Source organism: Erithacus rubecula, assembly GCF_903797595.1.
Source record: "Erithacus rubecula genome assembly, chromosome: 1".
Classification (NCBI taxonomy): Eukaryota; Metazoa; Chordata; class Aves; order Passeriformes; family Muscicapidae; genus Erithacus; species Erithacus rubecula.
The window spans coordinates 69,845,657-69,856,511 of NC_136658.1; positions in this window are offsets into that span (position 1 = coordinate 69,845,657).

Below are 10,855 nucleotides of genomic sequence, written 5' to 3' on the forward strand. Positions count from 1 at the left end.
CCATGTTGTTTCTCTCTTTGTTCTAATGCTAAATAAGTGCAACTAAACCTATTGAAATGATCACATTTAAGGTTGATTCATTTGACGAGAATTGCAGAAGGAAATTTTGCAAAGCGGTGAAGGGTATAGAGCTGAACACAAGAAATGAAGTGCTACCCCTAAAAAAACCTGGGAAGATGGGTTGCCAGGATGGTTTTACCCCAGTATGAATGAAACATTCTATTAAATGGAGTTAGTGCAGTATACTGCACTCCAAATAGACACTGTTTAGATACAGATTATGTTGGAATGAATATTAAAACTTTGCACTTGAGAGGGAGGAGGTAGAGTGAGATAATGGTCGTAACATGATTTCCTACACTGGCAGAAAGTCAACCACAAACATAAGATTTGTTCTGAGTAACATTCATTATTAGCTTACCCCAGAAATAATGTGAGAATTCCTCCATAACCAGAGAATAGGCACAGCGCATCATTAACAACGATGTCAGCCAAAAACACAAGCAAGTTTTTACAGCCTGATATTTAAAGCAAATGGGTAACAGACTGAAACTCCCAGTATTCCTGTGGAAAAGAGCAAATTATTTACTCCTTAGGTAGTTTAAAAATGTAAGCAGATATGCCATAATGCAAGATGAATTTACAAAGAAAATAGAGTGCACTGCATTTAGACCAGAGGTTAAATGAACCACTGGTATGGACACTGGTGTGGCAGACACTTATTGGGGATATGTCTCAGAACTGAAACTCGGACACAAATGCTCTATTTAAAACTCTGTGCTCACTCTTCCTTGTCTTCTCTCCTCCCTGCACATGTAGCTTTTGTCACCCTTCTTCTTGCTGTGCTTGTTCCCCCAATGAGGCAAGGCTGATGCCATGCTTCTCCTAGGAATAGGTATCCCATGTGTAAACTGAGCTAACGTGCAGCTTTATTTTCCACTGCATGATGCTATTTGGATATTCAGCACTCTAGACAAAGGTTGTCAGTGGCTCTTGTCCTCTGGGACAGAAGCTCTTGGCTGTTCATCTCCTGAGAGGTGGAGAACTGCTTTAGAATAGTGAGAGACCTTTCTACCCCTTGCCCTTCTGAGCGTGGTGTTTTGTTGAACTCACAGCCCTTTTTACTTTTCTTCTGGTTTACAGGCTCAGAGATGCAAAAGTGCACAGTTAAACTACTGCAAGGAGCACCCTTTCCATCCCCCTCAAATTCCTCCATTTTGGCCTGTGGGAGATGGTGCTGCTAGTTCTACGTGCCTGCCCGGTGCATTGGACAGGACCAGGGAAACCTTGGGAAAAAGGGACTGAAAAAGTGGGAAACAGGGCTTCCCAGAGGCTGAGACTCAGGCTGCACAGGAAGGTGGGTGCTCCAGGTCACACACTACCAGCTGAGCAGTGTTGGTTTGCCTGGGCAATGGGCTGCTTGCAAGGAGCTATTTTTGGCTCTTGCTTTTCAAGGCCAAGATCAGCAGTTCCTTTGCTTTCCAGGAGAGGGTAGAGGCACATGTGCACTCACACTCACCAAATCACCTCATGAAACAGTAAAATACGCATTTTTCTCTCCTTTTTTCTTTCCCAAACAATTATCCTGGCTCTCACTTTTTCCTGTCTCTTTCCCATTTCTCTCTGCACACCTCCTCCAAAACGCCTCCATCTTTGATTGTCTCTAATGTTGGAAAAGGCCCATGTGATTTATTGGATTGCCATCTCCCCAAGGCTTCATCAGGTCCTTGACATTGGATGGGGTGGCTGTGGTGTCTGTCATCTTTGGCCACAGATATGTGCCAGTCAGATTTTTTCTTTTGCCAAGAAAGGCAGGATATGTGTAGATACAGGATGATGGACTTTTATTTTCCCAGTGCGTGAGTGATGTTATACATGGCAGAGAGCAGGCTATTTAACAGGATATTAATTTATGTCTGTCTTCAAACTCCTTAGGATTAGGAAAAATATCTTAAAAAAGAAAAGAGAAATTATTTACTGTGGGACATAGCAGGAATGACTAGCCTCTTTCTGGTGTTGAAAAATATATAGACAAAAGATTCTCAGATGGGATGGTTTGGTGATTTAAGGACTTACCACACCCCAGAGACCATCATGACACACTCTTTGAATAAAAGAAATTTTTCATGCATTCTGAAAGCCAGGCCTTTTAAGAGGCTTCACATTTGGACATGAAAGACAAGTAATTCATAAACAGTATTTGCCACAAACTGTGTTAGCTTCCTTCCTTCCTTCTGCTTTCCTTCCTTCCATGGCTTGGAGTCTTACATACACCTCAACCTGCGCTGCAGTGCCCTGGGCTTAGCACTATAATGCTGTCTTTGTTCATTGTATCTTCTTTCTTTTCTATAATATTTCTTTTTCCCTATTTTATTTTTTTAACTGACACAGAATGAAGCAGAGAAAGAGGAGTCACCCTGGTGAAAGCATGCATGAGCTGAGTACAGACCTGGTAACACTGCCCTCTCATTGTGGCACCGAGTGTGTGACTTGTCACCTGATATAGACACTTAACATTGTGCCACCAGTGAGTCCATCAACCTGAACCAATTGGTGCTCTCACTTGCAATCCTGACCCTGGCTATTAGGGTGAACAATTGTGGGAGTGTATGCTTACAAGAGCACAGTGATCTCCCATGTCTCTGCACCAAAAAGTGAATGGTGGATGCAGCAATGCATGTATTGTCTTTCTTAACAGAGCAGGTGCACATCTGCTCCTTGCTCTGTTTGTCCAGATGAAAAATACCTCCTTGCCAGCAGTTATTGACCTGCAATATTTCTGGATTCAAAAATAAGATTTTGTTTTACTTTCAGAAGTTTAAATTATTTCAAGTTTTCTATCTCCTGCAGAAGTTCAGATTCTTTTGTTTGTTTTGTTAACATGCTGTAAGTGTTGCCCAAGGTCACTCACTCATGGGCATTTTTCATGTACCTGAGTACACCTGGCTGTGTGTGAAGAGTCACTTTGGAGGGGGCTTGGTGAAGCATTATCTCTTTTATTGTTTCCTGTAATGCAGTACGATAATGTGCAGCTCGTGTGTGGATGTGTGCAGGAATGTTTAGGGTGGTGTGGAACAATAAACACAAAATTTCAAGTGGTCACTGCAGAGCAGAGTAACGGAGATGTTATTCTCTGTGGGCCAGATGCCCACTGTACAGACAGCAATGTATGACTTCACTTTTTTTGGTGGGCCTGTTCATTGCATTTAACAAAAATATAGAGTGACAAAAGACAAAATAGGAATCTTGGGTCACTTTCTTTGTGATAGCTTGATGTGTCCAGGTGCTGGGCTGGAAGCACTGGCAAATCCAGGGCTAAACTCTTTTGTCAGGAGATCATATGAGCTTTTCAATTTTCTCTGCCAAAGTTTGTTAAACTAGTTTGCTTATTAACTCTTTTGCAATCCAGTCCTTAACTGTGCCTGAAATTTTAATGTTAAACCACTAAATCCATTTTACAACCAGAGATTAGAATGTCAAAGAGGACGGATTTGTGAGTTTAAGCACTGACCCTTGAAAGATGAGACATGGAACATACTTGCTTCCTTTGAGACTGTACCCTTTTCCTACAAGAGTCAGTGGGGGCAGGACTGAGCCTGTGCTGGGAAGTGCAGAGTCCCAGTGAGCAGTGGTACCATAGACAAACTGGCTGTGGGCATTGTCTGACAGCCTGTGCTGTGATGGTGCCTCTGCAGCAGTGGCTGTGAATATTACATCTCCCTGTTCCTGATTTACACCTTTAGGAGTGAAGGAAGGGTTCCTATGAAGGACTAAATGCAAGTGAAATGCTAAGGCACTGCCTGTGATTTCCATGTATTTGAGGTGGTGTAAGGGTCTACAGCGAGATTGTGAGCATAACCTGTAAGAAAACTAATGTGATTGTGAGAACAATTTCAAGCTGAAAGAGAGGGTTATTAAGTCATATTAAAAGACAGCTTCTTGGGAAAAAATACCAAGCAGTGGATACAGATGGAGAATGAAGAAATTAGAGCAAGCATGGACTAACAGAGCAAATGCTAACAATCACCATCAGTCACTTAGTGGTATAGTAGAGAAATGGAGGCATCTTGTGGGAAGCAGGCTACAGCTGCTACATAGGTGGTTTAATTCACATAAAATCGACTAAAAATTAGCAACTACTGCTAAAAATGAGTAATTCCAGAAATTGACAAGCATTATGTCATATTATCTTCCTGAATATTGAATAACAATCAAGATAATTTTAATCTTAACTGCTTGCTTCTACTTCGAGCATTACTAAATGTAGCAGCCTCTGGCACCACCTCTTCCTTGCTCCCTAGAAAAGGGAAAGTGAGAAATGGAGGAAGATTTTAGTGTTGCAAGCAATGATTCATTCTCAGGCTGCACAACCCACCAGATGATCTCCAGAGTGGCACTGCTGCTTGGCCTGGGAACAGTTTTCCTCCCTCCCTGCCCTCTTAACTAGAAGGAAGGAAACTGATACTCATGGCAGACTACCAGGATGGCTAGAACAAATATTGGAGAAGTTCAGGAAACTAAATATGGGATTCAGGATCTGGAATACATACCAGAAGAGGAAAAAAAAAAAAAAAAAAAAAAGGATAAAAATACAGAAATAACAAGGGGAAGGAAATAAAAAATAACCAAAAGAGATTCCATTATCAAAAATCAATCCCTTGGACAAAGTACTCATTAAAGCCCTAATCTTTCCTATCTTTCCTTCCCTATGCAGGGCCTGGTTCTGCAATGGACTGCTAGAGGCTGAACAGATATTCTTCTGAAAGAAGGCAAAAGAGGTGTCTTGAAGTGTTCTTCTGCATAAGGTTTTCAGGTCTCAGGGAAGTGTAGGAAAATTATTAAATCCTAGTTTGGGAAAATCTGGCCAGAGGTAAAAAATGGTTAAATTTTCTTCTTGTTTCCAGAAGTCAGGGAAACATGTCATCCTAACCCCACTTCAGACTCAGCAAGAACTAATTTCAGACTGTTCTTGGATCATATTTGCAATTACACCCTGCTAATTTATGCGGTTTTTAAAAGTCCCAGGGCTAAATGGTGCAGCTGAGAGTTCTCAGTTGGATGTCAAGTATTTTGTTTCACCAAGGTGCTGCTGAAACACCCTTTGGATGTTCTCCTTGATGCATGAGTGGATATCAGGGCCATAATTTTAGTGTCTTCCTAAATGCCAAGATAAGACCGAGCTTCAACTCTAATACGGAAATTTTTCTAATACAGAAATTGTGCTGGGAAGCTTGGGGAATTGTGCTTTTGTGATATTTTGATTTTATTGATCAATTGACTCTCTAGAAAAAACTTTGCTTCTTCTTTTTCTTCTGTTCTGACCTTCTTTGATGTTATTCTGTGACAATGAGGTAATGTTGCTTCCAGACACCCAGTGCACACAGACTAGGGAGCTGCAGCCCTCACTGCTCTGGGACTTATGGAGATGCTCTTTTTGGGTGTTCAAATTTTATTTTTCATATTTATGTTAATATTCTTTTAAAATCTGAGCTTTTATACACTGCTTCCCTCTTCTGGATACGGCAGAAAAGTTTTGGCATTGCTACTGCATGCCCAAGTAAATGAGACTTGCCTCAGCCTGTCATGGAGATGTTTGGTTTTAATCCATTGGTGGCTTGGTTGATTAAGATAAAGGCCTTGATCAGGCACTGGCAAAGATCTGAGAGTTGTGGAGGCCCTGGAGGTTCAATGTAAACCACTCTCAAAGCCTGAATCCCTTGGGAATTTGACTACTTTTTTCCATGCTACATAAGCTATTACAGCTGGGAGACAACAGTTGCCATATTGATTAAATGCTTGGCCTTTATGAATAATGGCATCCGTACAATTCAAGTTCCACTTCTCAGCTCTGAGCTGATTTTCCTGTGGCTTGCCTCTTCAGGAGAAGAGAGGTAGTGCATGAGAGGAGCTCAGCTTGATCTTTGGTAAGGGCAATTTCAGCTTACATTTGCAAGGGTCATACAGGAGGCTGAATTTCCTTACATAGCAAAGGACTTTTCCATGTGTCACCTTCTGCAGTCTCTGTGGCAGTCTTTGTGGTGAAGAGAGAGAAATACTCAGCTGATGGACTCAAATGCACAGAGGCCATGGTGTATCAAAAGCAGATTAAAAGGTCTTTGCTGGTCTTGCAAAATCAATCACTGCCTCTAATGCTGGTCACAGGCGGTGACCTCCCTTGGATGAGGTGATGACTCTTTTCTTCTGCCCCCTTCCTCAAGAAACAGCTGCTTTTATGTGAGCTGTTTCACCCCCTCTAATTGAGGTGTGACTCTGTGTCTTCTACCTTTGCTGTGGCCAGCATTACATAGTTCAGGTATATTCAGGCATCTTTCACTGGCTCCACTTGCATTTGTGAGTGCTTAACGTTTTGGAATTCTGCTTACCAAACTATGTGTGCAGGAAAAAAGTGCAAGTCATTGGTGAACTTGAGTGGCAAGTTTGGTCTTGTTAATTTGTCATTCCACAGAAAACCAGCAGCAACAGCAGGGATAGGTATAGATTTTTAAAGCTGAGTTCAACAGCCTCAGCTGTGAGACTATCTTTTATCCTCTTGCCTCCAGAAGCTGCAAAGAGTTTAACCCAAATTTGTCGGATGACTAGCCATCAAAGCTATGCTCCAGCCTGTTCCCATTTTGTTGGCCACAGCACAAAATTATTAATAAAATGCAGAAATAGGTGTAGAAAGACAGAGCTACATCTTCAGGTGCTTGCTGACAGCCTGTCCCTGCAGAGGTGGGAGATGCAGCTGTGCATGTGATGTGCACAGCTGACACAATGAGCTCTGTTCTAGTGCAAACAGAATTTGCTCCAGTAAGAACTCAGTAAAAATCAGGCAAGTATTCAGAGATTTGGACAGAGTTCTGGAAATATTCCATACCCTTAGCAGTCTAAATGCAAGAGAATGACTGATGTGATTCTTGCATTTTCCTTTGATTGTTGGGTGCTTTTATAGAGCCTCTAATGCAAAAAGTGTTCATGTTGCTTCAGGACAATTGCTGCTCATGCTGAGCAAATTTATTCAGGTTGACTCCTGTCTCACAAGCCCATTCTGGAATGGGACATGCTAAAGAAATTCCTTCTTACTTATCAAAACAAGTTGTTCTCAATCAAAACTTCTACACCATAATTAAAGTCCACATTGATTTTTCCATTTTTTTCACTTACAGCATTATAATATATAAAGCCCAACTTTAACTTCTCATCTGAGCAGCATCAGAATCAGTGTAAGAGCAAAGGTGGAATCATATAATGGTTTAAGTTGGAAGGGGCCTTAAAGGTTATCTAATTCCAACCCCTCCATGAGCAGGGACACCTTCCACTTGACCAGGCTGCTCAAACTCCCATCCAACCTGACCTTGACCACTGCCATAGATACAATAGATACACTGCAATAGATATCCACAGAGCTGCACATCACAGTGGTAGCCCACCTTAATTATTGTGTCTGAATACAGCAAGAAGGATGAACATAAATGTGAATATGCACTCTTCATTGCATCTTTTATGTATATAAGAGGTCTACAGTGGATGCCAAGAGAACTCATAATCAAATGTTAATTTAATTTTTTCCCATGAGAATCAAAGTGTGTCAATGAACAGAGATATAAACAAAAATTGTCATAAGAAAAGATGGGATTCAGTACATCAAAAATTCTCAGGGAAGGTATTTTATTGTACAAAGAGGATGCAGAAATGAAGGAAACAGAATCAGTACATATGTGACTTCGGGAGATAAATTATCAGTAAATATTCTTTTAAGCGGCACCACGATTAACATGGAACAATTTCACATTTGTGGGTAATTTACAGCTGAGAAACATTCTGTCAACATTTCCTCATATGTATGGTTTTATTAAACTTAGTGAAAGACACCTCCCATCAGACCTGAAATGTCTTTGAGATTTTATTGATTTTCCACATGGAAAGGGCACACTCGGTAGCAGAAGTGTTCAATTTTTTTTCAATATGCCCAAAAGAAGCAACTCATGATTATGGGTCAGTGAATACAGCTGCTTTAAGACAAGAATGCAGGTCTGGAAGGAAAACAAAGTCCAGTGGTGCCTTGCTTCTTCAAGACACAGATTTTTAGTCTCCCTTAAAGCACACAACATATATGAGAACAAAATGTAAGAATCTTGTTTTTGTTGGCTGTGAATAAATTCATCATGGGATACATGGTTTAAATATGACCTGATGCAATTCCCATTCTCCTACTACTAGCTGCTATCTGCTGAGCCAATTTCAACTTCAGCTCTGTTTCTTTTGAGTAAAGACTGCAGACAGACTCTCGTCTTCATTTGTTCTGTCCAATTCAGGATGCAAAGCACTCCTGGACACAAAATATAGGGTGTTTTTCATTTTTTTAGTGTGTGACTCAGTGTAGCATATGAAACTAATCTTTGCTAATGCATTGTGTTAGAACTGACTCATCCATATCGGAGGTGCAAAGTCCTTGAGTGCTTAACCAATTGCTTTACATTTTAGAAAAACTGTATTATGTGTTCTTGGGTTTTACTTAAATTTGTATTTGAATTTTTTTGCCTCATTAATAAGTCATATGCACAGATAGCTGAACCTTGCAACTTAGTTGTAAATAAATAATTAGAAAAAAATATAGCAGCTTTCAAAGTTCAGTGGCCAAGGAAATCCTTGGGTTTTTTTCATTAGTCACAATTTAAAGCTGTGTATAATTATAGAACAATCAACAATTACACAGTGTTAAGGAACAGGTTTTCCTAAAGGACTCAGAGCTCACTGTTTGCAGGTATTCAGAATTGCTCAGCTCCTGCCAAGGCACCAAAGTGAGTAGGCAAATAGTGATTTGTGAAGTCCTCTATGCACTTGGATACCCCTTTTCTTTACCCCTACCTAGGCATCAAGCCCCTGAAAACCTGCCCGTCCTCTAGGTAGGAGAAAATAAAGTGAAGACCAAAATCCAGGATAAACTTAATATTAATGACTTAAAAATACATGATCACACAAAGGAGCTCCCATTTTCAAGTCTGAGAGATATCCAAGCAGAGACACAAATCCCTGAGATTTCCAATAGGCTTTCTCTTTTTGACATGATGACCTATGTGAAATGGCACACACAAGGCAACATTTTCCCTCTGAAGAGAGCGTGAGGCTGGAGTTTGGCCCCTTCACTAGCTGCATGGCATTCTGGAGACCAGCCCTGCTCTCCCCTTGGCACCTGCAAAAGTGACACTTCAGTTGTTCCAGCTCTCTTGAAGATTTATAGCGAATTTGTGTTTCAGAAACAAGCTGATAACCTTTGCACTGGCTTGGAAGGCAGAACTTTTATTATAGGATTGTTAAGATAACAACAGCTTTGAATGTGTACTGCTGTTTTGCTAAGAACTAAATGGTAACAAAGCTCTCCTTATCTGCTCAGCTACCTGGATTTTAGCAGTGGCCAAGGGTAGGAAGCTCTTACACAGCCATTTGGTTGTTTCCTGGCATTCTTGTTTTCAGACAGTCGAAGTTCACTCGGCTTTGTTGCTGCTTTGTTATCTAAGGAATTCATATACTACTTAATCTCCATAAAAACCCAAACCATGACTGTACCGTGTGAGCTCTGCAGGGAGCTTCAGCATTCCAGATCTGGTGCCATAAGGCCTGTGAGCACATCCTGGGATGCACAGAAAATTGTATTTTTTGGCAAGCAGTATCATAAATGAAGAGAAAGACGACCTGACACAATGTGAAATTTTTCTTGGGTAGTTTGGAATTTCTAGAGTTAAGATATTAGGTGAGAGACCTTTATTTTGAGCAATGACAACCCTAAAAGGAAGAATACTAGATGTGGCTTCCATCTGCCTTGCCATGTAGCTTAATAATAAGCATTTTGCATGAGTCTCAAGGAGTAGTTGTATTCTCGGGATCTAAAATTGTTTTTGGATAAAAAAGCTGAATAGAGAAGTCAACAGCATTTTTTTTTTTTTTTTTTTGTATGTGAGCCAGATTCTATACGAATACCCCCTGAAACTGATATTCAGAAGCCTTTATTTATTTATTTTTTCTAAATTATGAGAGCACGACAAAATATGATAACAATACACACTGGAATGTTTATTTTAAAATAGATAACAGCTCTGAAAACCCCTTGCCTAGTTCAGTATACTGGAACATCCCTGCAGCTTAACCTCCTGTCAGTGTGAGTCAGAGCAGGGTGAGGAATGCTTCTTGCTTTTCCCAGGCGAACCCCTCTGAGGAAATTCAGAGCACACAGTGTGTTTAAACTCCTTTTTTCCTCTTTGGACTTATTATTTATTTCAGGTTGATGCACAAGCCCAAGGCTGGGCTGGATTCTTTCCTGGACATCTGCCTTAAATGAGTGCTGTGCATCTGACAGATCCCAACAGGTCATGTATCACAGGACGTTCCCCTCGTGTCCTGTATACCCGCAAATCACTCCCAACAGCTGGTATTTCCACACCATGGAAAATACAGAATTTTGGAAAGGTGGGTCCCAAAGCTGAGCAGGACTGAGCAGGGAAAGGCTGAAGCACAAACTCTGGACTTTGCCCTGCCTCCCTCACTTGGGTTTTAATCAGCCAAAACCCCTACCGAGTCAGCAAGATTTTTAACTTCCAAAAGAGCTGTGTGAAAACTGAGGGAGGGCTTCAGGCAGATCCAGTGCAATAGCTAAAAAATAACATGACAAAGTAAAAAGAGGGAAGATAAGCAGAGAACACAGCTTAAGAAAAGCATTTTTCCTAGACAGGGCATCCAATATCCAGCTGCTCCTCTGAAGGAGGTTGTGGCTTATGTGGTCAGTATGATGGGATGTGAGGCATTTAACAAAACTATCCTAGAGTTTACTTTTTATGATTTGAGGGTGAAGGAGAGCTTG